At 45.5% G+C, this 25,809-nt stretch overlaps 1 protein-coding gene across 1 annotated transcript in view; it reads left to right on the top strand.

Annotated features, from left to right (window-relative positions):
- Nucleotides 1-25,607, top strand: part of SCAF8 (SR-related CTD associated factor 8) — a 191,471-nt gene extending 165,864 nt beyond the window's left edge. The window contains exons 21-22 of the transcript XR_009533938.1: nucleotides 7,423-7,508; nucleotides 25,436-25,607. The gene's annotated coding sequence lies outside the window, so the exon portion shown is untranslated. The remainder of the gene's footprint in view (nucleotides 1-7,422; nucleotides 7,509-25,435) is intronic.
- The last annotated feature ends 202 nt before the right edge of the window (nucleotides 25,608-25,809 follow it).

Here is a 25,809-nt window from a genome sequence, read left to right as displayed (position 1 = left end):
AGTAGAGGTATAAACCAAGAAGAGGCAGCCCTAAAAAAGAAGCTAACAGTTATGCCTGGGAGTATCAGGGAAGGCCTTACAGAGGTGGGGATACTAGGCAGAGTCTTGAAGGAGGAATAGGAATTCACTGGGCAGAGGCTCAGGGAGGGCATTCCAAACCCTGGAGATGAAGTAAAGCTATGCAGGTAGGAAAGAACCTGGCACGTTTCTAAATAGCAAAAAATTCAACACAGTTTGAAAATGGGCGAGTGGGAATTCACTGAATATGAGACTGGTGCACCGGATTGGGGCCAAATTGCAGTTATGATGGTCGATTATAATTATTTATTTATACGTCTGTATCTCCTGCCCAGGTGTCTGTACCCTGAGGTCAGGGAATGGGTTTTACTGACTTTCTTCAGTCTTCCTGAATCCCACTGTGTTTTGAAGAGGGCCCAATGAATTTTCATTGAATGGATGCCTGAATGGATGTTGGGTGGTATTGGAAGTTATTTTAGCCCAGACTGATGAGCTGATTGGACTATAAACTGGTCCTACATCACAGCAATTTGTTTGGACTTTACCTCTTGGGGAATATAGAGCCATTAAACAAGAATGGTCTAAAGCTATCTGTGTTTGAGGAGGTAACTCTGGCTATCATGTGACAGATTCATTGAGAGAGACTGGAAGTTGGAAGGCCAGTTAGAAGACTACTGTAATGATCTGGAGGAAATATTAGAAGGCCTGAGAGTGTGGAGACTTGAGAAATATTTATAAGGCAGCGTTAACATCTAGCCCAATTTTTGGTGACCAGTGGAATGGGAGGGGGAAATCAAAGATCACTTTTGACTCCAGTGAAACTAAGTCTGACTTTCAAGTAGATTTATATTCAGAGATGAAAAGGAAAGGAGTTCCTAAGACTTGGGCACTAAAGCATAATTAACTTATTGATGTTGGTTTAGAACAATGAAACTAAGAGTTGACTAACCAATAAGATTTATGTGGACATAGGATAGAAGGAACTGATTTATATAGAATATGTAATATACATATTCATTTTGTAATATAAATAATATGCAAATACACAAGGAAAGAGTGTGTTGTGACATCAGAAGTATAATCAGGGCTGCCACACGTGGCCTCACAGGTTGTGCACTGCACAAATCTAAGAAGCAGCACTAGTGATAGCAACAGGTCACCCTGTAAAGCTACTGTATGTCCCCCTTGGCCTTCAGCTCAATGCATTCACAGACTCCTGCTTTTAGCCACAAAGGAAGGTGTTTAGGATGGGAACTTGATAGACTAGCAAGGTTAAATCATCTGACGGGAGCCCTCCTATAGCCAGGTCATTAGTGTTAGATGTTGGGTAGGGGGTGTCTTTTCATGTTAAGAATGAGAGAAGTTTTTCTCCCTTTAAAGGACTTAGATTATGCTCTTATCCTGCCTTCTGACAGCAATGGGAGAATCCAGAGTTTTGTTAGTGGTGATTTTTTTTTTTTTTTTTTGCGGTACGCGGGCCTCTCACTGTTGTGGCCTCTCCCGTTGCGGAGCACAGGCTCCGGATGCGCAGGCTCAGCGGCCATGGCTCACGGGCCCAGCCGCTCCGCGGCATGTGGGATCTTCCCGGACCGGGGCACAAACCCGTGTCCCCTGCATCGGCAGGCGGACTCTCAACCACTGCGCCACCAGGGAAGCCCTAGTGGTGATGTTTTAAGGCCTCCTAGTGTGTAATGTGTCCCTCGCCGTGGTGCTGGGCATTTTTGCATCTTGTTCAGAGTGAGTAATGCAGAAAGCCACGTAGATTCAGCCTTTAGAAGGAATGGCCTCACGGAAGCAGATGAAGAGAATATAGTTCCATATATTCTTTCACAACAGTCACATGTTGCTTTAAAATTGGTGTGGATTTTGCTCACATGCTTCAGGGGAAATAGCTTCCAAAGGCAACAGACCACAGTGTAGCTTAGGCTTGCTCTCCGCTGTGGCATGGTCTGCCATGGCTGGGGTAAACCGTCACAGAGCTTCTCAGCAGCCAGAGACTCAGTTCGGGGGATGCAGGAGGCTCTGCAGAACATGTCAGAGAAGAGCATCTTCTTACATGTCAGACTGCCAAGGGCTCACGGAAGGGAAAGCAGCCCAGACGACTGCATTGTAGACAATCTCCAGATACTCAGGCACTGGGGACCCAGTTGCCGAACTGTGGCCTGGCCTGGGGCCTGGGCACAGCGCAGGTAGTGTACAAGGATCTGTGCTTCCTCACACTTATTCATCTCGTGGAAACATGTCAGGCTGGCTCCTCCAGGGCCCTGCATTTATTTTAAAGAACGTTAGAAAGGAAATAGATCGCTTACCATCTTCCTCCCTCTTTGGGTGTGTTTATTGTGATTGGAAATCATTCTCGGCCACGTGGTTGTAGCTTTCACCCCACTCTTTGTGCTCCTAGGTTAAACAGCCCTCTGTGCAAATAAACAGAAAAGGGAGAACTGTTTTATTCAGCTACAGAAAAAGGAGCGAAGTGAGAGCCTGGAGAACTGGGAGGGTTCAGCATGGCTTGTGTCCTCTGCTTGTGCTTTTCCCCCGCCCGCAGAGCCAGGCCAAGAGGCACAGAACAGGCCTTCGCCAGCGCTGGCTGGGAGCCCGGACCCAGGTGTTGGGCAGTGAACGGGACTGCCGGCCCTGGATTGGTGTTTGCTAGAATTTACCTGGGGATTATCTTGACTATTCCTGGTGGGGGAGGAGATCTGGAGCTGCTCTGAACTTGATTAAAACCTGAAAGCAAGAAATAAAGCTGAAGAACTTGTGCCTTTTGGATACCATCTACTTAAAAATTTCGTTCCAAAGCTCATAAAACCTCCAGCTGTTGGTACAATCGATTAGACTTACTTGCCATCGAAATCATTTTGAACACATTCTTAGAAGGAGCCCGATACTACCTAAGACCACTCAGTGACTGACACAGGTACACTGCACCAGAGCCCCTCAAAACGCGGCATTTGTATAACAAATGAAGGGAACGTAGGCTTAAATTGTCATTCTTTTTGTCCTACCAGACCTGGAAATAACAGTTGATTATTATATTGTTAGTTCCCTATTTCAAGCAAATGATTTCATTATGTAAATCCCCCTTTAGTTTGAAAGAGAAAAAAGGGAATTCTCTGGCGCTCCAGTGGTTAGGACTTGATGCTTTCACTCCAGGGGCCTGGGTTCAACCCCTGGGCCGGGAGCTAAGATCCCATAAGCCGTGCCCCACCCCTAACAAAAAAGACTTTCTCCCCACGGATGGGGCTGGTACCATCAGAGTCCTCTTCCCGCCCCCCACCCCCCCATAAAAACCTCCGCAGATACAGAAAACCACACAAATTGAGTGTATGGCTTAACGAACTACCAAAGCCAGGAAACAGAACTGTACTACTGCATTCCCCCAGCCCCTTCTGTGGTGACCACTTTCCTGTGTTTAACTTTGAATAGTTTTATCACTCAATTGTGCTTCATCTCTAGATTCAAAAGTTTAATTTGCCTGTTTAAAAATATTTAATATACCTTTTAATACTTTTAAAAACTGTAGATACTTCCTCTAACTCCTTATAATTTATCTACTGAATGACCTTTAAGTAGGACTTAAATTATTTAAGTTAAATTCTACCAGCCACACACTCGCTCACAAGTTACCTTGTGTTAGCTATAATTTTGAGACTTTTTTTTTGCAAACATAGTGATAACACCTAATTTTAATTGAAACATGGTAAAACCTAAAGATAGAAATAATTTAAAAGGCTAAGAAACCAAAAGCTTCTTTTGAATCTAGACTAGCAATGGAAAGGTTGAAGTTGTCTGGCTGATGTTCAAGGAGAGATTTTCATTCTCTGACACCATTTTGTGACGTGTGTGCTTATATATAATCACTACATTACATATGATCATCTCTCTTCTGGACAAAGAACAGAAATCAGCTACGGCTCTGTAAGAAAAAGCAAACCCAAAACCAAAATCACGAGCAAGCTTAGACGTTAAAGTGCACGGGCTCTGGTGTGACAGGGTCTGCCTTTCTATTCTGGTTCTGCCACCACGTGATGCTGGGCAAGGCATCAGCTTCTCCGTCTGTACGGTGAAGATCATATTTATTAATCAAAGTCCATCCAGGGCCTTCCCTGGTGGTCCAGTGGTAAAGAATCTGCCTTCCAGTGCAGGGGACGTGGGTTTGATCCCTGGTTGGAGAACTAAGATCCCACATGCCGCGGGGCAACTAAGCCTGCGTGCCACAACTAGAGAGACCACAAGCCACAAACTACAGAGCACGCGTGCCCTGGAGCCCGCACGCCACAACTAGAGAGAGAGAAAAATAAACAAAAATGCACGCCACAACTAGAGAGAAGCCCACACGCCACAACTAAGACCTGACGCAGCCAAAAAAATAAAGAGAAATAAAACTTAAAAAGTCCATCCATACTTCTGTTATGAAGAATGATTACTTATTAAACTCTCTGTCTTGTTATTAATCTTGATTCTTGAAAATGTTAAACCTGAGTCCTTGGTGTAAAAATAAAAAGGTGTGAAAAACATCATACTCAGGATCCATCAAATATAATTTCATTTACTTGTGGGTACTAATACTTTACATTTTTTTACCTGATAATAGCTTATTAGCATTGATAATAATAATGATAATAAAAACAAAATGGCGAATACTTGCAGAGTAACATTTAGTGCATGAAATGCTTTCATATGAACTATCTCTGTTTTAATAGAACAAAAAATCCTTCCCTAATTATTTCTCCTGCTTTCAGCATGTGCTAGTACTCTCTCCTCAGCCGGTAGTGAAGAGGAACTTATTAAAGACACAGGTGATGGGTGAAGAAACATAAAACATAAACATCTATTCATTACTTTTCTATACATTTCTGGGGCTGTTTAGTTTGTATAGTACCCAGTGCTTGTCACCATCACATAAGTCTGTACCACAAAAAAATATGGGTTAAATAACGGATAAGATAATTAATCTTGACATTATCTCATGTCATTGCTTGTTAAAAAATAAATATGCAATAATCAAGTCACCAAAATGACACGGTGAATTTAGCCGCCCCCCTGAGCTAGGTCTTACTGCATAGTCTCTTAAACCCACATCAGAGAGGCTTACAACATGAGGAACTCAGGTTACTCTACAGGAAGATCTTTTTTCTCTCACCTTGAGTCCATACTCAGACACCTGAGAAAGTATCTCCGCGTGGCCATCCAGTGGACTGCCACAAATCCTCAACCTGTAAGCATGGTATCTAGAATATGGCCGAAGGAAGTTGTGTTAAAAGAAAAGAAAACTGAGTAACTTTTTTATCCTGCTAAGGAAGGTCGCAGTAACCTGTCATCCCAAAGGAGGCGCTGTTCTTGAGATTAAGATCATTTAAAGGAACCCACTTCTGGCTCGCTGGCTTCCCCCTTCCACACTCTCCTACACTCTCTTCACAGTGGGATGCTGGGAGTTGAGAGACCTTCCAGCAGCTTCCACAGTTCTAGCAATTCGGGCTAGATTGGGGTTCCACCTCCTTGAGGTTTAATGCCCTCTTCTTGAGTCTGGCTCCATTGGTCTCATTGTGCCTTTTGTGGCTTCATGGGTGCCACCTTTCCCAGACTGTGGGAGAAGGGCCTCTACTCTCGTTTCCTCTCTAGTCCTGGAAACTTCACCCCAGCCCTTCTCAAGCTCTTCCTAGCTTTGAGCATTAGATGTGGGCATCCCATCCTTAAGAGACCTGTCTTCGGTGAGGAACCAAAATTGTCCCCAGCTTACTCTGGAGCTAAGTGCAAATTCGCTCCCTCCTGTGTGTGCTTCCCATGTTGCATGACCTTCTAACAGAGTGCTTGTCACTTTGCTCTATAACTTGACAGCTTTCACAATTTTTTCCACCATCACCTACAAAAGGAAATATATTTTCCATTGCAAATCAACACACACAGATGTATATATATGATTGATACAGAGATGTAGACATATATCCATGTGAGTTGCCTTACCTTTACTCCATGCTCTCCGATATTTTCCGTTCTGTGCTATTCTGTTCTACTTTGTTCATTTATTTATTTTGAGTGCTGTTCAAGACCCACGAAACTGGTTTCATGATCTTCTATCTAGTTGGCTACAAGCTGCTGTTGGAACAACATAGTTCTGACTAACTTGCTTGACTCCCCGCTGCCCCATCCCTGCTAGACTGTGACCTCACTGTGGGCAGGAGGCGGAGCTTATCCATTTCTCCTTTGTAGACTGACCACCCACCTTGGTGCCTGGCAGGTAGCAGATGCTCAGGTAAATACTAGTTGAACCAAAGAACCCAGCCTCATTTGTAAAATTTGTGAAATGGAGAGGTGCCCAGGCATACCTGTGGGACAGTTGTGAGAACAGAATGAGATCATGTATTTAAAGCAGAGAACACAGGGCCTAGTGCCAACAGATGTTCAATTAACACGTTTCTTTCTGGTTTTCTCCAACTGGCTCACCTTTTAATTGATGATCTGAACTGCACTGCACTTTCTTTAAGTAATGAGAGGTTTGAAGTCCATCAGCCTGAGGCCTCCAGCCACTCAGCACTCTGAGATTTTCCAAGTGCCATGGAGCCAGGGACAGATAGCCCTTCAGGGAGAGCAATTTCTTCTAGGGTTTAGCCCAGGCCAGCCTCTGGCTGAAGATAGGGGAAGGTCATGGGGCGAGTTGGTTTTGTCATACCCTAGTGGGACTCATTTCTCCACGAAAAGTAGAGACGAGCTCATTATTAGAATTTCTTTGCAAAAATGAAAATGACTTCCGCATTTTAAAAGACTACAAAATAAGTTTAAAATCAGCGTGACGTTTAAAGTGTTTTGTGACTCAGAAGTCTTCATAAGAGGTGTTGTTTCAGAACGCCGACACCTAAATGAAGTCTGATGTAGCAGAAAGAGCACTGGTCGAAGAACTTGTGGTTCGATCAGTAACTGGCCACTAGACTGTGGGTAGGACAGCTTCTCTGGATCTTATTTCTTCATCTATGAAGGAGAATCCTACCCGTTCCCAAGACTTTGTGATCACAAATATGAACTTTAAACCCCTTCATTTTACATTTGCTGGATCGTATTAACCAGCAAGGAGATAACATTTCACTGAAAACGTGTCTCAGCTGCAGAGTCTGAATCAAATACAGGACCTGCAACCTTTTCTCTTTATAACCCTTTCTTGCTACTGTCGTGCAGCAATACTAAATGACGCTTTAGCTGACCTGATCACCAAAATGGACAGTCAGGTGATCTGTCATCTGCATAAATGAAACTTCAGAAATCAGGCTTTTGCATGCATCGTCACGGTAGTAATTCGTTCTGAACTGTACTTCGTCTTGTCCATGAAATGTCAGCTCTTCGTTTAATGCAGTGTGAATCAATCATTCACATATGAGTAATTTAACGAGCCCACTTGCTGTTTTCTTCCAGGACAGAATGACTCGGAAGATAATGGAGCTTCGAAGTCTAGCAGAATATGAAGTTCTTCCTCTTCATGGATCTCGTTTAAATTTAAGGTCAGTAGTGAATTCCATTTGCTATCAGCTGGTACCTGCCCTCTTACCCGGCTCCTAATGAGCAGGCTGTCCTGAAGTTAGCAGAGCGATTAGAAATGCCTCGCCTGCATTGGTATGAAAGTCAAGATTTTTTCAGATGTCTAGGAGAAGTAAAATGCTTGGTGTGGAGAGGTTAGCAGTGCACTTCTGTGCCCCCAGCTCCCCCATACAGAAGCTTCTCGTTCGCTCGTTCTCAGCACTGCCCCTACCCCCCCACAAAGATTCTGATGGAAAAGAAAATCGGATAATAAGTGGTTCAGCTTGAAAGGTCAAGCTCCCCGCCAAAAATGTCAAACAGGACTCCCTTCCCTTTGTTGTTTTCAAAATGAACATAGAGTCAGCTTCCACGGGGCACAGAGGGTGGTGTCACACGGGTTCTTGTATAGAGAGACAAAGAAGTTGGTGTCAAAAATGGTCTTCTGCTGGGCTTCCCTGGTGGCGCGGTGGTTGAGAGTCCGCCTGCTGAGGCAGGGGACACGGGTTTGTGCCCCGGTCCGGGAAGATCCCACATGCCGCGGAGCGGCTGGGCCCGTGAGCCATGGCCGCTGAGCCTGCGCGTCCAGAGCCTGTGCTCTGCAACAGGAGAGGCCACAGCAGTGAGAGGCCCGTGTACCACACAAAAAAAAAAAAAAAAAAAAAAGTCTTCTGCTGACTCATTTGCTCTCTGTTGCTCGTGTTTGGCTGATTATGTTAACCTTCTGGTCAATCTCCCTGCCCTGCTGTAGTTTTTAGTTTTACCACCTTCCACCTAAAATTAGATGCATGTCCAGCCACGTCACTCCCCGGGAAGGCCCCTGTCTCCCCCAGGATTAAATCCAGCCTCCCAGCCTGGCTTCCAAGGGCTTTGTGGCCCTTCCCTACCCCCACCCTCAGCCTCATCTCGCGAGGCCCCTTCCTCACTCCTGGACCCACCGTCTGTTGGGTCCCTCTGTGCCTTTGCCGTCGCTGTTCTCTGTCTGGCACGATCTCTTGCCCCCTCCTCCCCTGCCTGCATTGCAAGACTCAGTCACGTGTCAGCCCCTCCAGGCAGCCGCTCTGGGGCCCCCAGCACTGGGCGGCAGCCTCCTGCATTGTCCCTGCACACACCTTCGTTCCTACACCCACGACATCATGGCCATATAACAGGTTTTTTGTTTGTTTGTTTGTTTGTTTTTTATAAATGTATTTATTTATTTATTGGCTGCATTGGGTCTTCATTGCTGCGCGTGGGCTTTCTCTAGTTGCAGTGAGCGGGGGCTACTCTTTGTTGCAGTGCGCGGGCCTCTCACTGCAGTGGCTTCTCTCGCTGCAGAGCACAGGCTCTAGGCGCGCAGGCTTCAGTAGTTGTGGCACACAGGCCCAGTTGCTCTGTGGCATGTGGGATCTTCCCGGACCAGGGCTCAAACCCGTGTCCCCTGCATTGGCAGGTGGACTCCCAATCACTGCGCCACCAGGGAAATCCCCCATATAACAGTTTTACTTTTCTCTTGAAACATGACAGTGTTTCTTGAGCCATTTGTTAGCGATGGATCCAACCAATTTTGTGAAACCACATCAGATTATTTCAAATAATTTTTCTGAGTAGAAAAAAATATAACTCCTTCCCCCCCAAACAGGATGATCTTTGAGGTTGATTGAGAAGAGTGTGCCTCCTTTTCACCCATGTGGGGAGTAGTATTTTGCCTGAATTACTATTTTTGAAAGCGCTCTTTTAACATTTCTTGTTATTGGTAAATATCCCATTGAACTGTTATATGAACATTAAAGTTAAATACGTGGCTAATGTGAAAATGGTCTTAGAGAGTTAGCTCTTTTTGTCAAATACATGAAAGAGGCCTGGGTTCAGATGAGCTGGGATGCCTGGTCAGTTCTGCACTCTTTCTGGGAAGAGCTTGAATTTCAAGAGCTCCCCTCAGCCGCTCCCCCCACAAATAAATGTGGGGTGAAAACCTCAGTGAACTGAGGATCCCATGTGGAGAGAATTCCATTTTTGTGGAATTTCACAGCCTGTGCTCACGGAATGGCATTCCTGAGACTGTGGCGTTTGGATAAGAAGAAAAATTCACTGTGACCTTGAAACTTCCGTTTTGGATAATTCCTCCTCTATGACTTCCTCATTGTATTCATGGCTGCCCGTGGATCCAAGATCAACCATTTTTTCATGCCTGCTGAGAGGCCACAGCTTCAACATTTACTGTTTTGTTGCCACATTATTAGGAGCTGCCTCCTGGTTTACACTGTAAAATTCTAGAGTGTAAACACTTGGGCATCTATTTTCATGTGTGGCAGACTCACCCCTTTTGTTACCTCTCTGAACGAGATTTCAGGAGTGTGCACCTCAGGGGTAGATCCCTACCTTTGCAATGGGTACATACCCTACTCCACCCCACCTGTACTTTTCCCCCTACCTGAACCTCTGAGCCAAGGGGGAATAAACCAGCACATGCCAGCCCCACCCTGGCCTACAGGCAGCCCTCCCTTCCAGACAGACACTCATGTGCACACGTGCACATTCTTGCCCGCAATCTCCCCGCCCCCAGGCATAATACACATACCTAAAGGTTTAAGACTCTCCTTAAACATGCACTGGATGGGGACTTCCCTGGTGGTCCAGTGGTTAAGACTTTGCAGTCCTAAATTCGATCCCTGGTCAGGGAACTAGATCCCACATGGCGCAACTAAGAGTCCGCATGCCACAACTAAAGATCCCACGTGCCACAATGAAGATCCCGCACGCAGCAACGAAGGTCCCACGTGCTACAACTAAGCCCCAGAGCAACCAAATAAATGAATAACTATTAAAAAAAAAAAAAGCACACACTGGATGTCCACCTGGGGGTCCAAATATGGGACGAGACTGCGGAAAGGCACACCTTGAGTAATTGCTGAATATTCCTCCCGTGTTTCTTTGTATATCACCCCTCTTCCCCTCCCTTAGCCAAGACGTATTTCCATGAGGCCGTATTTCTCCTGGCTCCTGTCTTTCTTTCCGTCATTGTCTTTTCTTCCCGGCAGAGTGCCAGCCTGAGGTCTCCCTGTGTGGCTGCTACTGTGATCTGTTTCTCCAGAGGCCCACATGCAGCGATTGTTCTGAGCCACTCACGCTCCGCCTCACCCTGTCATGACTGAGGGCACTGGCAGGAGGCCTTGGGTCTGCATGGGAAGCCAGTCCCGAGTCCCATCATTACTTTATGCAAACCAGTTACACTCTCTGGTACAAACAGTTCATTGTTGGCTTGAGCCAGGGACTGATACTGTAACATCAGTTCCATCGATCTCAAGAAGACCTCTTCAGCGTAATGCGAAGTGACCTGCTGAACCACTCTCTGAGAATTTATAGGAATCATATTGACCCTGCAGTCATGTCAGGCTTTATTTTTTGAGTTTAGGCAAGTCACTGTGCACAAAAAACCATTGGGTAAGTGTGTGCACATCTGCACAAACAATTTTAAGTCATGATTGCAGAAAATGTGGGGCCTCACCAGTGGGATCAGAATTTTGAAAGATGTGCAAAACCATAGAGAAGAGTGAATAACCAAGGATGAACATGAGAAGGAATTTAGGACAGCGGAAGCCTTAAATGAACCTTGGCTTGCAAAGATGCAAAAGGTGGTAAAAAGGACTTTTAAAACTATCTTTAGGGCTTCCCTGGTGGCGCAGTGGTTGAGAGTCCACCTGCCGATGCAGGGGACACGGGTTCGTGCCCAGGTCCGGGAAGATCCCACATGCCGCAGAGTGGCTGGGCCCGTGAGCCATGGCCGCTGAGCCTGCGCGTCCGGAGCCTGTGCTCCGCAACGGGAGAGGCCACAACAGTGAGAGGCCAGCGTACCGCAAAAAAAAAAAAAAAAAGAAAGAAAAAACTATCTTTAGACAGAAGAAAGTGAGAATGGGGGCTAATCAGTGCCCAGCTGGAGAAACTGAGCATGGGGTGGGCTGCCATTTTTTTCATAGATATCACAGAGGGCATTTAATGAGCAAAGGGGTGTCAGGATCAGGTGACCCCTCCAGACCTGAGAGTCAATGATTCTATGAAACAGATGTTGAAATTCTGTATGAGGTCCACAAACATCCCAGGATGTGAACTAATAAGATAATTCCAGAATTGGGAAGATTGCCAGCTGAAGAGTTATCAGTAATTATGGCTTTTCACCTAAAATGTTTAACGCATTTTCCACAATTACTGAATTTATTCCCAGGACATAGTTTATTCTCTGGGAGAATCCTGTTCGTTCAGTGTGCTCCACTGTTAGCTCATAATACTTTGTACTTAAACAGTCCTTTTCATCTGTGGATCTCAAAGAATTCTATAAGGATTCATTAGTTCTCCCATGGGACTTTCAATTTGTCTGCACACTTGTGAAACGGATAGTAAGCAATTTTGCACCCAGGCAAAGGTAGAATACGGAGATGGTGTCTCCTGGGTGTCCGATTGCTGGTGGCCGAGCTGCCCAAAGGAACGCCAGCCTCTTCCTGCCATTTATTCCCGCCCTTTATGTCAGATCCTCTGACATTCAACTATCAAATAAGGTATGCAATTTGGGAGAAATTTCCAGACTTCTAATCCGCGTATGGGTTTGAGAAGTATGTGTCCCGACTGGCTCTGTCTTGTATTCTGTCCCACACAGAAACTCACACACAAAGCCAGAGCTGTCTGGAAGGCTCTGGGACGGGACTGAGCACTTTATTGTTGCCTCACCATCCCCCCTCACCCCCACGTCCCACCTTTCCAGCCCCCGTTACCACTTAACACTGTTTAACTAGTAACAGGGAATTCCTCAGGGTCAGAGATGAAGGGAACGCTTACCTCCCACCCCCTGCCGTTCTGACTTTGACACATTTTAACAGTTAAAATCTAAACATAACCTGATGCCTTCATTTCCGCCCCATCTGTCCCTCCTTAACCCCCTACAGTCCAGCTTGCATCCTCTCCCCTCTACTGGAGTCACTTTTTAAACGTCTTCAGTGACCTCCTTGTTGAATTCCACAAGACAGTTCTTGGGGTCGTTCCACTTGACCTCCTTGATACTGTTGCCCACCCTGCCCTCCTCCAAAGTCTCTTTTCCCTTGACCTCTGTGACCCTGAAATCCCTGTTTTCCTTTCCCCTCTCTGGCCATATCTCTTTCTCATTCGGAGGACATCCAGTGCTGTGGTCCTTGAGCTTCTCTGACCCTCCCGTGGGATCAACTCTTGCCATGCTTATCTCCCACGCGATAGAGATAGCTCTCCCCCTCCCCCAGACTGAAAATCCCAGAGACCTCGTTCACACTTCTCTTCCTCTCATTTTCTATATCCAGTGGCTCACGGAGTTCCTATTTGTCCCCTGAAAAAGCTCTTAGCACTCACTGCCTTCTCACCTCGGGACCCTAGCACCCAGAGCACTGTCCCCCAAACTCTTACGATCACGCGCATTAACGAAATCTGTACAATTCACTCTTCCAATTTTTGACTGTTTACGTATTATGTGCTGTATTAATCTGCTAGGGCTGCCACGGACTGGGCGGCTTAAAGAACAGAATTTTATTTTCTCACAATTCTGGAGGCCAGAAGTCCAAGATCAAGTTGCCATCAGGGTTGGTTTCTGATGAGGCTCTTCTTGCTTGTAGACGGCCACCTCCTTGTACCCTCACACAGCCTCTTTTCTATGTGTGTGCAGAAAGAGAGAGACAGAGAGGTCTGGTGTCTCTTCCTCTTTTCATAAGGGTCCTATCAAAATAAGGTCCTATCAAAATAACGCTCCGCGGCATGTGGGATCTTCCCAGACCGGGGCACGAACCCATGTCTCCTGCATCGGCAGGTGGACTCTCAACCACTGCGCCACCAGGGAAGCCCTATTTAACCTTTAATACCTCCTTAAGGCCCCATCTCCAAATACCGTCTCATTGGGGGTTAGGGCTTCAACATGTGAATTTGGGCACAAGTCAGTCCATAATATCCATATTTTCTATTAAACGGGTCTGTTCATTTAAAATACATAAAATAGACTCAAAAAAGATGAGAATTTGAAAAGTAGGTACAAGTAAGAATTCTGATATTTTCTCCCCACATCCCAGGGCATCAGGTCAGCGTACCCGGGATACACACCCTACATTCAAAACCACGGACCTGAGCAATGACTGCAGTGTCCTGACAGATCTGTCCACTGCCGGGCTTTCGTGTCGTCTTCCCATCCAGCTCAACCTCTGTATTAGCCTTTGTAAAGCGGTGATTTCTTCTTCCCCCTTCCTCAGAAAACACTGGTGCTCTGGGTTGCCCAGGAGAGGCCAGGGCAACTGCCAGCTTGACCTTCAGGGCCCTCCATGTCCCAACAGGACCGCTGCTTCAAGCCGTTGTTCCTCCCGCCGCCTCCCTCGGTACCCGCTTCCTCCTCCTCTGCAGGTCCGGAGCCTGGAGTTCGCATCCTCACCACCTTCCCTCTTCACTCCCACACGTTTGTCTCTCCCTCCTTGAAGCTCTGTCCTATCCTTTGGTTCAGGCTCACCTGCCGTTCAGCAGTGTTACTTCCACTTTCATGGGTGCCATCTTTCCCCCTCAACTGGATTACGGTCTCCAAAAGCTCACGGTCCAGGTTTCTTCTTCATTTTACATCTTCCTCTGAGCACAGACTCCGAGCCTGTCCTCTGTCCTCCTTCCAGTGGTTGTGGCCGGATCGAGACCACCACGAGGGCGTTGGAAGCCGTGACACCATCTGACTTGCTGTGCACGCACGGCCTGGATGTGTTCAGAGAAGGCAGCTTAACACGGCTGAGTTCCTAAACCTACTCCAACTCAGCTTCCTGCCGATGCTATTTCCCAGAATTTGGTAATATATTCTCCTAAAAATTTAATAGAAGGGAAGTTGGCTGCTCATTGAAAAGTGTACGCTTGACTGCAGACTCAGATTACCTTAATTAATGTTGACGAATGCAAGACTTATTAGCCAAGCAGCCATCTCTTTAGTGCCCAGTGGGGCTCAGGACATGCATGTAAATCATTCCGATAACAATTTCCTGGACTGAGCACTTGGCATTCACCTACCACAAGGTGCACCTATTCCCAGAGTGCAGAGCTGGGATGCTGAGGATGATTTGAGATGATGAACACTCAGGAAAAGAATGACTTTGCACACTGAAAAGGCAGCAAGCCTGGAGCTGTTTCCAAACCATGAATTCTCCTTTAAAACTCACCAGCTAATGCTGGCCTGAGAATTTCAAACCAGTGGACTAAAATGAAGATACCAACTCACTTCCTTAATTTTATCTTTATGGCCCTGTGGCTGCAATCCAGCCATCCAGTTCCCAGAGGCGTGCATGGGGACCATGCCATTACTGGGATGATGGCCTTGGAGACCTGTTAGCTGAAACCCACTCTTCTCTGTGAAATGAATGTGTGCAGGCTGCAAATTAGTTTCTTGGTCCACCTTTAGGAGGAGGGGATTGCCCCTCAAATTGAATAGTTTAATATTTAAACTATGTATTTTTTCCTTATCTACATGGTAAACTTGGCAGACTCAGCAAATGTTATAATTGAGCTCAGAGTCCAAAAGTCATTTCATAGTATATGTTTCAAGTATAATGTGGTTCAGTGTCCTGAACCAAGATTATCTCACCAAGCTCTTTGATTGTTACACAGTAGCCAAGGATACTAACCGGCCCTGTGGGTGACACCCACATAATCTGCAGAGACCATGCAGGTAACCCTCAGGCCATGTTTGTCAGATTAAAGTATAACTGCAACAATCCTGTAACGGTTAGTTGTTGATTTTCTCTTGGTTTCTTCATACTTTTGCATAAGAGCTACCTGTATCTCTTACATGGAAAACAAAGGGCTGAGTTAGAGAGAGGGATGGACCTGGGAAAGGCCAGGGGACGCAAAGAAATGTCTGCTAGTTGAATAGTTCTTTGAGATTTTTGTTCTTTTCATTTTCACAAGAGACCCACAGAGAGGGAATTCGCTGGCAGTCCAGTGGTTAGTACTCCGCGCTTCCACGGCTGAGGACACAGGTTTGATCCCTGGTTGGGGAACTAAGATCCCGCAAGCCACGCAGTGAGGCCAAAAAAAAAAAATTAAAAAAAATAAAAAAGAGACAGAGAGACCCACAGAGAAAGAAGGAAAGAAGGAGGGTGGGGGAGAGGAGAGAGGGAGGGAAGGATCAAGAAAAGGAGAAACGAAAGAAAAAGAATGAAAAGAAAGGAAGGGAGGAAGAAGAGAAAGAAAGAAAGTCTCCCCGTGGATCCCATGCGGTTTTGTGAGGCCACCTCTTGGAGGAGAGTTTAACTCAGGACACAGCTTCCCCTCGCAGCCTCCCTCCACCGTGGCTGTTGGCAGGGGCCGCAGGGACATTACAGACGCCACCAGAGAGGGCTGCGGGGCCAGCCTTCTTGCTTCTCCGGGCCCTCGGCTGAGGCCTGTGTGGGGAATAGCCACGTGGGTTGCCAAGTCAAGCATTTTCATGGCCTGAGTCACACAGACAGAGCTTTAACTCTGCGAACACAAACCAGGCAAATAAAGAACAAAATGCCAATCCCAGGAGGCAAGGGAATGATCATTAAGTGCCACTATAGGCCCTCAGGGTAATTCTCTGCACCGTCCTGTTCTGGGCGAGGGTAACGCAAACTCCTAAGGCCTTGTTGAGTATCAGGCCTCCTCACTGTTTTCTTTAAAGCCTGCTTGGAAGCATACGGGCGCAAACCAGGACGGAGTTCGGAAAGTCTGCGTTCATCGTTGGGGTTTAATTAAAACATACTGAGCCTTGCAGAAGCTTGTGGTTTAGAGTAATGGAAAATTTAGGGAATCAGAAACAGAGATGGATCTGAGGAAGAAAGGTCTGATTTTCTCCTCAAGCCTCTGGATGTCTTGCCTTCCATTTCCTCCCAGACTTGTAGTTGACACCTTCTTAAACATGTGAATTATTTTTCTAATAAAGGATTAATCAATTTTATAATCACAAGTATTTGGTATTTACTTATACAGAGGCATTATCCAAATGTTCATACTATTTCATATTCATTTCTGTTAGGTTAATTTATAAACATATATTTATCATACACCTCCCATGTGCAAAGCAAATGAAGGGTGCAAGGGGTACAATTGTGAGCAAAACTAGTCCAGCCTGGCTCCCTTCCTCATGGAGCTTCTTTTTTTTTTTTTAATTTATTTATTTTAGCTGCATTGGGTCTTCGTTGCTGTGCATGGGCTTTCTCTAGTTGCGGCGAGTGGGGGCTACTCTTCGTTGTGGTGCGTGGGCTTCTCATTGCGGTGGCTTCTCTTGTGGAGCATGACTTCTAGAGCACAGGCTCAGTAGTGGTGCACGGGCTTAGCTGCTCCGCGGCATGTGGGATCTTCCCGGGCCAGGGCTCGAACCCGTGTTCCCTGCATCGGCAGGCGGACTCTCAACCACTGCGCCACCAGGGAAGCCTGCAAAGTAAGGTTTTAAGAACATTATTTTCCAGGCATTCTTGTCAAAGTCAATGTACAAGCAATCAATCAATTGGTCAAACCAAACAAACTCGATACCGTGTTGGGGGTTAGGGGCTCATATCAGGCAGGTCTATGAGAAGTTTTATTCATCATCATAGCCCCTCCTCCCCAGAGCGATAAATAATGATACAATACTCCTTGCGCTCAGCTGGCTGTGTCAGTGACCTTAGTCAAGTCATTTGATTTCTTACTTTCCTTATCTGTGAAGTGAGGGTTTGGGCTTAATGATCTTTAAGCACCTTTTTTATTACGATCAACACACGAAGCAGGTGCCTGCCGTGGTGGCCAGTGCTTTGACACTTTCCTGTCCACACCGCCCTCCCACACACGACACGAACATTGGCCACCAGGAGATTAAAGGCAGAGAGAAGGAAGAAATAGGATAAGCACAGCAGAAACATGTCAAGTAAATTATGCCTTCAGACTCGAATTCTAATTATTTCCTCCTGTCTTCCTTCTTCTACTAAATCATGTTCTTCTTTCTTCTGTTATGTAGTGATTGAGTTCATCATCTTTAAGTCATGCATTCATTTGTGGAACACTTCAGGGTGTCCAGTATATTCCAGGACAGGGCTGTGTGTTGAGGATGTGGACATGAACAGTTTGACCTCATATGGTTTTCCCTCTACTAAAATCAGTACATTTTACCCAAAATAGTCCGTTGACACCCTTTTCAATTCTAGGCTGCCCCTCCTGAAAGGCTAGTGTGGAAAATATTTTGCAAACATAATGACCAAAAAAAAGGCTAGTCTTTTTTTTTTCTTTGAGCTATATCTAATTGCTTAAATTGCAAACCTAAATTTTTGAAAGACAGACCCTACACAATCATCCATTACTCTTGTCCACAGGCGTAAACAAATAAAACTCATAGTTGTGTCGTCATATATGCCTTTCCTGTCATCCGTAATAATGTCCCCTGGGAAGAAGTAAGACAGGTGGAATTTTTAAAGTTTTTTTGAATCTCTAGTGACAGAGATGCTTATGCTCATTTTATAACACCTACTGTATACCAGATAATAAGTGTATACTGATTCATTTTCTATTTTGGTAAATAACTTTCAGAGAATGGCAGTATATCTTAAGAGGATGATAGATGAAGGACCTCCCTTTAAAAAGAATATTTCAAACTAATTTTCCCCTAATTATATTGGAAGGTTTTTAATGACAAAGTTCATGAAAGGGTCATTGGATTTCAAAAATTCTCCTTGCTCTGTCGATATGACTTAAACGTTTTAAACTAAGAGGGTATCTGGATTTATGAGCTTCCACCTATGTCTTGGATTTAAGGGGGAATAAAAGGTGTTTGGATTTATCTTCATGACCGATTTTATATTCAGGAGAGAACTCTGTCGTGAGGTTGCTTCCCTCAACTATTGTTCATTTCACACAATTTGAACAGAGTTTTCATTTATTTTTAAATTTTTGTTTAATTTAAATTAAAAAACATTTTTTGGCCTAGCCCCGTGGCATGCAGGACCTTAGTTCCCCAACCAGGGATCTAAACTGTGCCCCCTGCAGTGGAAGCGCGGTGCCCTAACCGCTGGACCGCTAGGGAATTCCCATGAACAGATTTTTTTAAACTATTTTATTCAAGTAGAGTTGATTGACCATGTTGCATTATGAACATGTTTTTAATTAAGGTTTACAGGTGAGTCACCATAAAAATGATGCCAACTCTTCTCCCCCGACCCCCCACCGGTGAAGCCATTGAAGGACCCTGCCCTTGTTTTGTGTGAAGGGGCCGTGGGTGAGTGTTGGAAGGTCCCCTCCCCTAACCCCACGTCTGGGAGGGGCATTGCCTGCCGTTTCTCCTCCTCAGTTTAAAAAGGTCCTTCTGGACTTCCCCATCACCAAGACACTCATCTATCATGATGACTAAGTTAAAGCAACTCGAAGAATTGTTTTTACTTTATTGTCTGCATAAACTAACACCCCCAAGAACTTGTAGGGCGAGTTTAAGGGTGGGCAAACCACACACGTGACCGTGGGAGGGATGGGAAGTCTCCTGTGGCATTTTCCCCAGAAGGTCGGCAGAAATGTGAACCAGTAATTACTTCAGAATACAAACTGCTGTGTCTGTGGGGAAGGAAGAGTGCAGCATTCAGCCTCCCTGAGCCTCGAGACACTGGGCGGGCAGCACACTGGCCCACGGTGCTCATGGCGTCCACTATTACACAGATTTCCTGTTTCTGATTTCAGGCCTTTCAGAAAATTTCCTGTGAAATGGAAATCCTGACTGGTCTTTTCTGGTGCATTCTTACTACATGGTAGAGAGCTAATTTCATATCACTGAGGAAGCTTTCCCCAAAGGGACTAAAACTGGGCTACTGGAGAAAGTATAAAAACACACGTGCAGGAGACAGGTTAGCGTTCAGGCCCAGTTGCAATGGATGACTGTGAACGCTTCACACTCCACAGAGGAACTCAGGAGCCCCAGCACTCAGCCCTGTGCAGGGCAAATTTCCAAAGCTGCAGCAGGCCAGTTTCTTTCTGCGTTGAAGAATCACCTCCTTCAAAACCCTTGGGAATTCTCAAACTTCCATATCTATATCATGAATTACATACAACACCAGTTCTCCTTTTGGAAAATTTGATATTTAAACACTAATGATGTTAATATTAAAAAAAAATGTGTACCTGTCACAGGCAGGGAACGTGCCAAACACCACCCACACGACTCTTCACAACAACCCCACAAAGTAGGAATAGCCCTACTTTACCCATGAGGAAACTGAGGCCAGAGGAAGAGGAAGTAATTAACCCAAAGCCAAACAGCTAAGAAGCAACGGAAGCAGGATTGCAATCAGCTCCATTTGACTCCAGAGCTCATGATCTCAGTGAGTTTATGCTGTATTGCCTCAGTGTAAGTGATACAAACAGCTGCTCTAGTTAATGACTGACTTATGCAAGTGAGGGCAGCTTGCGTGTATTTATTCTGACGAGCGTTTACGGTACCATATCCAAGTGCGTCTGCATTTCCTTAGCAAGGACGGCAGCAGAGAAGCTAAGTACAGACGGCTTGCTTGTCCTGTTATTATCTGGAATATCCTCTACTCCGAATATCTAATTTTCTTGTCCCTGTCTTTTCATGACCACTGAATCAACAGCCATGTTTGCCCCTGTCCTTTAAATAGTGTATGTGTTTTGGAGTAATCAGAAAACAAAGCTACATAAAGAAAACACGAAGAATGTTTTCTGGTGCAGATTGTATTGCAGAATCAAGCTTGGAAATGTGACATAATTTTCAGTTTCCCCATTGATTGAGGCTCTGATGGAAGGTGATTTTTTTTTTTTAACTTAATTTGTTTATTTTTGGCTGCGTTGGGTCTTCGTTGCTGTGCACGGGCTTTCTCTAGTTGCAGTGAACGGGGGCCACTCTTTTGTTGTGGTGCTCAGGCTTCTCACTGCGGTGGCTCCTCGTTGCGGAGCATGGGCTCTAGGTGCACGGGCTCCAGTAGTTGTGGCACACGGGCTCAGTAGTTGTGGCACATGGGCTTAGTTGCTCCACGGCATGTGAGATCTTCCCGGACCAGGGCTCGAGCCTGTGTCCTCTGCATTGGCAGGCGGATTCCCAACCACAGCACCACCAGGGAAGCCCTAAGGGGATGTTTTACAAAGTCCTTTTTAGTGGCAACTCAGACACACCTTCAGATAGAGACATGCCATACAATGCTTGGGCATCAAGCAGAGGCTTAGCTGTCTGAAAGCCACCAGCCTGATGGAGAAGGAATGACTCCGAACCCCCAGGCTGGGCTTGTTTGCTTTCCTCCTGGAGGACAATAGGATGCTAAGTATTGGGTTACCTGCCCCTCTCCCCCGGCCCCCAGAATGGTCTGGAACAGGATCAACCTCACACCCATCATACTCTGGACTGGAACTTCCTCTAAGGCAGGAGCCATGTCGTTACATTCCCAAGGACTTACACTATGCCTGAAGCAGCTGATGGATGAAGGCGTAGCTAAATGAGTGGGGCTGTTTGAGCAGATGGAAGATTCAGTGGCTTCTGGCTCTCAACATCACCCTATTTTTGTGAAGATGTTTCCATAGAAGAAGGTTTGTATGTTGGAAACTCATGGGCCAGACTTTCAAACAACGAAAGAATTCAATAAAAGGATTGGAAGTTAAGAAGATTTCCAAGAAAGATTTCTCTGCACAAATAAATTGACAGTGTTGCTTGAATAAGAGTCTTCCTCGTGTTTCCCCAATTACCAAATTCTTGGTACTTTAAGCTGGCCCTAAATCTATAGCCCTTGCTCTAGAATTTAGAGCCCCAAACAAAAGCCATGCTGGGGTATATGCCAAATTAAGTAAACCACTGTGCCTAAATATAAATATAAATGCCTGAATGTAAATATCAAAGTTTATTAGGACAACTTGTAACAGCTTCAACAAAGGATGGGGCTTCCCTGGTTGCGCAGTGGTTGAGAGTCCGCCTGCCGATGCAGGGGATATGGGTTCGTGCCCCAGTCCGGGAAGATCTCACATGCCGCAGAGCGGCTGGGCCTGTGAGCCGTGGCCGCTGAGCCTGCGCGTCCAGAGTCTGTGCTCCGCAACGGGAGAGGCCACAACAGTGAGAGGCCACAACAGTGAGAGGCCTGAGTACCTCAAAAAAACAAAAACAAACAAACAAAAAAACAAAGGATGTATGACAGTAAACATATGGTAATGACATTGAAACCATTTTTTGTTTAGAAATAAAATGACTATTTTCTATAGATGATAACACACCCCATAATCATTTATCAAAGTAGTTTTTCCCATGTTGCTTTTCTTTCAAACAGGTAAGTGGTGTCATGGATCTTTACACATTGGACACTGTCTACATTGTGATAAACACTCATGAAAACACCGTGGTCCGTGGGGTATTTTCAGAGCACCAACAGCACTGTGCCTACCAGGGGCCTGGTGGTCTTTTCCAGATCTTGCCCACGCTGCCGGGAGGGGTCAGGCCGAGGTGTGTCTATGCGGGGGCTTCCTAGAGCCAGCTCCGACTTTTAGATTTTATCCCATTGATATCTAGATCCAAGATCTTTCCTCTACAAGGAGGAATTCTGAAAGTGTCTGCTCTCAGCCTGGCTCTACCATGCCATTACGGAAGAAGAGTCAATCTGACTTTCATAATATGGTAACGTGGAGGTGAAATTTCCCCACTCTCCTTAACTACTGTTGGAATCTCCTGCAGCCAGAAGCGATCATTACCCTTTGCTTGTTCTCTTCCCCTGGCACTTACCACAGTCTGTCTGGTAAGATAGATATTTGTGTGCACGTCTTATTACATCTTCGACTCCTTTAACTATCTCTCAGTTCTTTATGTACCTGTTTTCCTTAGACCCTGCTTCGTAGGTCAGGAGACTTGGATTTGAATGCTGGCTTTATTATTTCTACTGCCATGAAAACTTGGACAAGCTATTTTCCCTCCCTTAGCTTTAGTTGTCTCTTCCGCAAAATAGGGAGAATGACGTTTCTACCTCTGTGAGTTGCTCTGAAGATTGGATAGCATATGTGAAATGCTTCTGTTGATGCCTGGCCCATTGTAACAACCAATAACTATCATCTGTCTTTCGTAATGATATTCCGGAGTAGAACCAAGACTTGGTCCGGGAGATTTGCTCATCAGGGAGGGGCTCTGAGTGTCTGTGCTCAGCCCATCTCTGCTGGTGTTGCTGGTGCCTGGCATCTTCCTCCCAGCACCGCACCTGCTTTGGGACTGCTGCCCTGCAGCAGTGTCACCGTGCTCTGCCACTTTTCCTTGTCAGGGAGTCGGTGCATCAGGTTTGTGTCATGAAACCTGGAGTCACTTGAGTATGACAAGTTCTTTTTTTTGGTAACTTTTATTTATTTGTTTATTTACTTTGGCCGTGCTCCACTCGGCATGGCGTGTAGGATCTTAGTTCCCCAACCAGGGATTGAACCTGTGCCCCCTGCAGTGGAAGCATGGAGTCTTAACCACTGGACCGCCAGGGAAGTCCCTATTTATTTATTTGTTTGTCTGTTTATTTAATTGAAGTATAGTTGATTTACAATATTCTGTTAGTTTCAAGTGTCCGGCAAAGTGATTCGGTTATACATATACATCTCTTCATTTTTTTTAAGATTCTTTTCTCATATAGGTTATTGCAGAATATTAAGTAGAGTTCCCTGTGCTATACAGTAGGTCCTTGTTGGTTCTCTAGTTTATATATAGTAGTGTGTGTATGTTAATCCCAAGCTCCTAATTTATCCCTCCCCCTCATTTTCCCTTTGATATTCATAAGTTTGTTTTCAAAATCTGTGTGTCTGTTTCTGTTTTGTAAATAAGTTCATTTATATCATTTTTTAGTTAGATTCCACATACAAGTGATATCATATGATATTTGTCTTTCTCTGTCTGATTTACTTCACTTAATGTGATAATCTCTAGGTCCATCCATGTTGTTGCAAATGGCATTATTTCATTCTTTTTTATAGCTGAGTAATATTTTATTGTGTGTGTGTATATATATATACCACATCTTCTTTATCCATTCATCTGTTCATGGACACTTAGGTTACTTCCATGGAGTGTGACAAGTTCTTATATTAAAAATATTCAAGGGCTTCCCTGGTGGCGCAGTGGTTGAGAGTCCGCCTGCTGATGCAGGGGACACGGGTTCGTGCCCCGGTCCGGGAAGATCCCACATGGAGTGGCTGGGCCTGTGAGCCATGGCTGCTGAGCCTGCACGTCCGGAGCCTGTGCTCCACAGCGGGAGAGGCCACAACAGTGAGAGGCCCGCGTACCGCAAAAAAAAAAAAAAAAAATTCAACTAACCTAAGGCTGTTCCTGTGCTCCCTTCCTCACGCCTCCAGAGATCAGAAAGGAAAAATGGGTTGTTATCCATCTGACAGCTAACAATTCTAGGCAGTGACTGCACAAGATACCACCAAGGCCGGTGGCATATAAAAAGTAGTGTGACGTGGACTTCCCTGGTAGCACAGTGGTTAAGAATCCGCCTGCCAATGCAGGGGACACGGGTTCAAGCCCTGGTCTGGGAAGATCCCACCTGCCGCAGAGCAACTAAGCCCGTGCGCCACAACTACTGAGCCTGCGCTCTAGAGCCTGGAAGCCACGACTACTGAGCCCGCGCGCCTAGAGCTAGAGCCCATGCTCCACAACAAGAGAAGCCACTGCAATGAGAAGCCCATGCACTGCAACAAATAGTAGCCCCCGCTCACCGCAACTAGAGAAAGTCCATGCACGACAATGAAGACCCAACGCAGCCAAAAATAAAAAGATAAATAAATTTATATATATATAAAAAAAGTAGTGTGAGGCGCGCTCTGCCTTTCAGGATGCTACAGTCCCTGTGGCCAAGATGGGATACAGTATTAAAAAGCAGCTGACAATGCCAGGAGGGTTCTAAGTGGCAAAGGAGTGGTACAAAGGAAAGTAAGTTTACGAGACAAGAAAGATGTGGGTGTCTGGAGGAGTTGGGTCTGGGAGTGATGATCCTCGGCCTCGAGCAAGACTCTAAATAAAAATGTGCTGTCAGGCTTCCCTGGTGGCGCAGTGGTTGAGAGTCCACCTGCCGATGCAGGGGACACGGTTTCGTGCCCCGGTCTGGGAAGATCCCACATGCCGCGGAGCGGCTGGGCCCGTGAGCCATGGCCACTGAGGCTGCGCGTCTGGAGCCTGTGCTCTGCAACGGGAGAGGCCACAGCAGTGAGAGGCCCGCATACTGCAAAAAACAAACAAACAAAAAGTGCTGTCTTTGTATTCTCCAAACTGAAAAACAAAAACATAAAACACTGCGAGGGCAAGTCTGTTTTTCACGGAAGAATAATTCCTTTGTTGATTGACTCTAGGAGGAATTAAAGAACATTCATACCTAATTAAAACAAGTAAAGTCTAGAGGTGAGTTCAAGAAGGTGGAGTGATTTATGAATCCCACCTCAAGACCTTCAACTTGAAGGTGATCAACTTGAGCAGGACTTGCCTGAAGGCAAATATTACCCGGTCTAATTATTAGACCTGAAAAGCAATGTCCATCTTTTTTAAAATTATTATTTATTTATTTATTTTTGGCTGTGTTGGGTCTTTGTTGCTGTGCACGGCTTCCTCTAGTTGTGGTGAGCGGGGGCTACTCTTCGTTGTGGTGTGTGGGCTCTAGGCACGTGGGCTTCAATAGTTGTGGCACACAGGCTCAGTAGTTGTGGCTCATGGGCTCTAGAGCGCAGGCTCAGTAGTTGTGACGCACGGGTTTAGTTGCTCCGTGGCATGTAGGATCTTCGTAGACCAGGGCTCGAACCTGTGTCTCCTGCATTGGCAGGCAGATTCTTAACCACTGTGCCACCAGGGAAGCCCCACAGTTCCACTCTGAATGATGCTTATATCCTGTTTTACACAAAGACGAGATGTACTAGGAGCTATAGCTCTAACTTCCAATGCTAAGAGTCTATGTGAGAAATGTTTGTTTAAACAATATTTTTATTACAGTTTCATAAATACAGAAAATGCACTGGACGTAAGTTACAGTTTTGTGGATTTACTCAAACAAACACACCTGTGGAACCACAATCCAGTTCAAGAAATAGAACATTCCCAGAACTCCTCCCTTCTCCCTGCCCTCACAGCCACCAAAGGTAACCGCTTTGCTGACTCCTACACGGTAAGTTAGTTTCACCTATTTTTGAACTTTATATAATTGGAACCACCTAGTACCTATTAATTTATGTCTGCCTTCTTTCTCTCAACATCACGTTTGTAAGATTCATACATGAGTTGATTAATTTACTATGCTGTACAGTATTCCGTAATATAAATATACCACACTTGATTTATCCATTCTACTGTTGAGGGACATTTGAATT

Source organism: Mesoplodon densirostris, chromosome 12 (genome assembly GCF_025265405.1).
Source record: "Mesoplodon densirostris isolate mMesDen1 chromosome 12, mMesDen1 primary haplotype, whole genome shotgun sequence".
In the NCBI taxonomy this organism is placed as follows: domain Eukaryota; kingdom Metazoa; phylum Chordata; class Mammalia; order Artiodactyla; family Ziphiidae; genus Mesoplodon; species Mesoplodon densirostris.
The sequence above is the reverse complement of the archived record's forward strand: the minus strand, read 5'-3'. Positions and strand labels throughout refer to the sequence as shown.